Genomic DNA, 5,519 nt, shown 5'->3' with positions numbered 1-5,519 from the left:
TATTAGTGTTTTGTTTTTACCTTGTAAATAAATCATTACTCATTAAAGTGACAAACCCTAGTTTTTAAACACTACAACGTATTTTTCACTTTTAGAGCTGTTTTTTGATAATTTAAATTAGAAGTTACTTCTATTTTATTGTTTAGCTTCTCTTATCTTATCCGAAGTGTTTCTGGCCATAATTATAAATATTCACGTATCTCAGAGACGTAAAGGTTGTGGATCAAGGCTTCTAGATTATGATAGCCCCACTCCCATGGTTAGTGATATTCAATGTTGAGCTACTAAATAACTACCATTGCCATACCCGACGGCTAGTGAATTGTTTTGGTCAAATGTTGCAGTCAAGTCTGTTTTGTAAATATGCATATCCTGCCCACACCCCAATCCTCCAATGTTAGTGTTTTTAAGCTCTATCTCCTTCTTTAGGTGACATATCTGATTATTACTAATTATTTTGTAAAATTGTATTAACTTAAAGTAAAGTAGGGCTAGTGAATTTTTAATCGTGGCTAGTAAATTTTAAAAAATCACTGATCCCATGGCTAGTGGATTTTACAAAAATTCTAGAAGCCCTGTGGATCCAAGCTCTAGTCTAGCTTTAGACTCCCATTTCCCCGTTTTAACATCACAGACATTAGTTTCACGCTATTGTGACTTTATACAGATGGCCCCTGCGAGTGCTGTAACCTCACCGTGGTGCAGGGGTGTAACATTCTCTTTTTGAATGGCCAATACAGCACAAATTGAAGTTTAGAGTAAAATTCGGTGTCCGTAAAATTCGGTGATATTTGTATTTGTATTTTTGCACAGTTCTTTACACTGTTCTTGTTTAAACCTTGAATTTTTATATTGATGTTGATCATCACTTTATTTATTTGCATTACCATAGTTTGACACCCAATAGTCGATGTATTTTTCGTGCTGGGGTGTCGTTAAACATTCATTCATTCATTCATTCATTATACAGATGACCGGCCTCGGTGGCGTCGTGGTTAGGCCATCGGTCTACAGGCTGGTAGGTACTGGGTTCGGATCCCAGTCGAGGCATGGGATTGTTAATCCAGATACCGACTCCAAACCCTGAGTGAGTGCTCCGCAAGGCTCAATGGGTAGGTGTAAACCACTTGCACCAACCAGTGATCGATAACTGGTTCAACAAAGGCCATGGTTTGTGCTATCCTGCCTGTGTGAAGCGCAAATGAAAGATCCCTTGCTACCTGTCGTAAAAGAGTAGCCTATGTGGCGTCAGCGGGTTTCCTCTAAAAACAGTGTCAGAATGACCATATGTTTGACGTCCAATAGCCGATGATAAGATAAAAAAAATCAATGTGCTCTAGTGGCGTCGTTAAATAAAACAAACTTCTTTCTTCTTCTTTCTTATACAGATACGTCTGTAGATTAATCAAGCTCAGTGTTCATTTTCACGAGCTGAAACCAGGGTCTGCGCCTTTAAATTTCTCCACTTATAGTCAATTTAATAAAGTTCAGTCTGGCTCTCCTGGGCACACGTTAACTATCTGGGCAGTTTGTCCAGGACAGTTTTCATAGCTACCTATTGACAGTTAGCTGACTTAATTTTAATCCTGCGCACTAGAATTTTAAACCAGCAACTTCTGGTAACAAATAAATACAAAATTAAAAGTAAAAAAAATATCCTTTCAACCCACGGCAATACTTTTTATTCAGTGCTAAAACCTGCCATTGGTAAATACCTGACCTACGGCAATTGTCGTCAGTACCGTCGTTAAATGTCGAGGCCTGCTTTCCCGTGTCAACCAGTTTTCCACGACTGGTGTACCAAAGGTCATGGTATGTGCTGTTCTGTCTATGGAAAAGTGCCTATATATTTTTTCTTTCTACATATCCAATATGTTTATGATTCTTCTACTTTTTGTAACGGCTCAGATATTTTTTGAGGTAAAATTCAGCTTGGGCTACTACAAAAATTACGATGGCCAGAAACATTGCAGGCATGTTCAGGAGGTGAACGATCGCGGTCGCTTGTGTGACTGGTTTTTGTGCCTAACTATAGATGAACTAGATATGATAAAAAGATGATGGTACCAGTCAAAATAGTTCGCGAGTGCTCGGGTCTAGTACACATTTGCAATTGTTGTAACCAATACAATTTATATAAAATGTATTTTATATGGTATATTAGTCGTCGAAAGGGTTTTGTTAGTTTCTTTAAAATAAACGTGCGATGATCTCCTGTCCTTTATTAAATTCGGCTCAGTTTTGATGTGTTGACAGTCGGTTGCAATCGCATCATCGATTATCAGGTATAATTGGTTTGCACCAACCGACCAATGTTCGATTATAATCGATTATTGGAACCTTACAAATTTAGACCATGTTTGATCTTATAAGGCTTATTCAACAGTCTGTGACTACAAACTCTGAATTGACTACTACAAGTCTTCAATATTTTCGTCTCTGTATGTATTATCTAATAATCGGTTTGCCATGTTGACTGGAGGGAAAATTAAAACAGCTGTTAAGTAAAATTCTGAAAACTTCTTTTTAAAAATAATTATTACTTGATTAGTAGTAGTAGTAGTAGTAGTAGTAGTAGTAGTGGTAGTAGTAGTAGTGGTAGTGGTAGTAGTGGTAGTAGTGGTAGTGGTGGTAGTGGTAGTAGTAGTGGTGGTGGTGGTAGTAGTGGTAGTAGTAGTAGTGGTGGTGGTAGTAGTGGTAGTAGTAGTGGTATCAGTGGTAGTAGTGGTGGTAGTAGTAGTTGTAGTAGTAGTAGAAATAGTAGTAATAGTGGTAATAATTGTATAATATACGAACTATACAGTGTTTTAAGTGTTGATATAAAATTCAGCCTTGAGTATGTAAAACTGAAGTAGTAGTAGTAGTAGTAGAAATAGTAGTAATAGTGGTAATAATTGTATAATATACGAACTATACAGTGTTTTAAGTGTTGATATAAAATTCAGCCTCGAGTATGTAAAACTGAAATGGGAAAATAATTTCCCAAAATCACGTGTGAAGCTACATGTATTGGTTATTTTTACAACTGTCTGCCGAAAATAGTAAATTCCGTCTGAATCATGAATGTATGGTCTGCCTAGTCTGATATCTAAGCAAACGTAACACGTGTGTACTTGTTGCCCTAAACAATACTTATTTCAATTAACGAGGACATTTCTCCGCTACCTCAATTTCCGAGTGGCACTCGAGCAAGTGTTTAGATCTCGCATTTTCTGACCCGCTGTTTACGTTCTTCGCCTCGCTATCGCCATTGAAAGCATGCGCACGTTGACAAGTCGCTCGTTTTCGCGCCAAATAATGATGATGCAGGCGAGAATTGTTTACGGCAGACGATAAAATGTTCATTTCGCCAATAAACTCATTTTATCCTCGTAAACAAGGACGTGATTCACGCCGCTGTAGATTCAGCACAAAAGGTGATGTCATCATTGTTTTCCGAACTTCATTTTGTAATGAGACGATGTGAATGCGAATTGTTATTTGTCTTGTTCAGTCATTCATTAAAAATATACATCACCATATATTATGATGATATTAAAAATGCACCCTGAACGGGATGTCTGTCGCAGGTTAGAATTATTCCCAGGGTAGACATGCCTGAACCTTAATTGAATGTTGACATGTTCCATATTTTAAAGGTGTGTAAACTTGAAAGAGACACGCACACATCCAAACCACCGAGAGAGATACAGACTGAGATAGAGACACCGAGATATAGAAACAAAAACAGAAACAGAGAGAGACCGAAAGAAACAGGCGGGAGAGAGAGAGAGAGAGAGAGAGAGAGAGAGAGAGAGAGAGAGAGAGAGAGAGAGAGAGAGAGAGAGAGAGAAATAGGGAGGGAGAGATAGGGAGGGAGAGATAGGGAGGGAGAGACAGTAAGACAGACAGACGTACAGAGAGAGACCGAGAGAGACAGACAGACATACTGAGGCAGAGACAGACATACTGAGGCAGAGAGAGAAAACCTTCTGCCGCCACATAGGCTTTTGCTTACCAAAAAGTAGCAGTGGATCTTTTACATTCACCGTCTTGTAGGCACAACAGTACCAGTCGGGAGGCACTTGCTGGAACGGCCGGCAAAACTACACCATTGAAGGAGAAGCAAACGCTGTATTAAGCTACTTGAGCTACGTAATGTATCCTTGAATCAACGATTGCTTTATATTAAAAAAAAAAAAAAAAAAAAAAAAAAAAAAAAAAACACTTTTTTTTAGGAAGGAACGAATTTACAAAACCTCTACAACAAAATACACCTCCAGACCTATTTGTTTGTTACTAGAGTGAATAAAAATTTTAAAAATCCAACAATTTTTTTTATATAATTGTATTATAAAATATGGTAACAACTCTTGCAATAATACAAATATTATACATTTTTAAAGAATGTTAAAACAAATTAATGATAATGGTGTAGAACTTAAACAACCACAGAAGTAGTAATTATTCACGTGTGCTCCTCTGCTGCATCAAGGCGAAAACGGAGGTAGCAAAAAAATACACACACCAAAGGGCAACGCCATCAAGTTATTGCCTGGACTATTCCATCCATGCCATGTTGCGGTAAATTGTTTTCAATTCCTGCACTTGCTTCTGGCGCGCGGCAACAGCAGTTGGTGCTTTTCGGCACTTCTCGGTACTTGAAGACATCCTCGGATTGCCAGCGAGGCTAATTAATTTCCTGGCCTCCCGCGCGATAATCTTTGTAGCAAATTTGGGGTTTCCTTTCACCTTAATGTTTGTTTTCACGGCTGGAATCGCGATCGGTCCTTTGGATGATATTATCCTCGAGAGTGGAGAGGGCCGTCTGCTGCTAATTAGCTCGTGATGTGATCGCACTGCACCGTGACAGTGCCAATATGGCCTCTCGCTGTGTGTGTATTTATTTGCATGACGCAGCGCGGGGGGTTCTGCTATGATGATATGGTTTCAATGAAACGCATACCAACCAGCGGTGTCTGGATCATCATCATCAGCATCATCATTTCAACAATATTTGTTCTGTTGTTTTGCTAGGACCGTTGGATCTTCTTTTTTTAGGAAGGAAATTAAATCGGTGAAGAAAAAGTATATATATAAAAAAAGGAAGCTTGGAATAGAAGAAGAAGAAAAATAATCCCAGAATAATTTAGTATTTTTTTATTATTTAAATTTTATTATTATTATTATTATTATTATTATTATTATTATTTTAATATAAAATATCTGCCTTTTAGTCGGTCGGTCTTTAAGAGTCTGTTTTTATTACCTTTATTGTTGAAATATACAAAACGAAAATAGGTGAAGAATTTTTCATAGTTATTAGTAATTATAATACTTTTTAGATTGTGAACGACAAAATCGTTATCCGTAATTAAAACCGTATCTCTGCACAGTGCAAAGTCGAATGTTTTTGACAAAATGGTGGTCGAGTCCTTGAATCTGTATCTGGTGTTTCGTCTATAGCAGGACAGTCACTCTCGAGGAGATCCTTTACTGGAAATCTGATTCTGAAATATGATAATGCTGAATGATAAAAG

Source organism: Gigantopelta aegis, chromosome 3, assembly GCF_016097555.1.
Source record: "Gigantopelta aegis isolate Gae_Host chromosome 3, Gae_host_genome, whole genome shotgun sequence".
In the NCBI taxonomy this organism is placed as follows: Eukaryota; Metazoa; Mollusca; class Gastropoda; order Neomphalida; family Peltospiridae; genus Gigantopelta; species Gigantopelta aegis.
The sequence above is the reverse complement of the archived record's forward strand: the minus strand, read 5'-3'. Positions refer to the sequence as shown.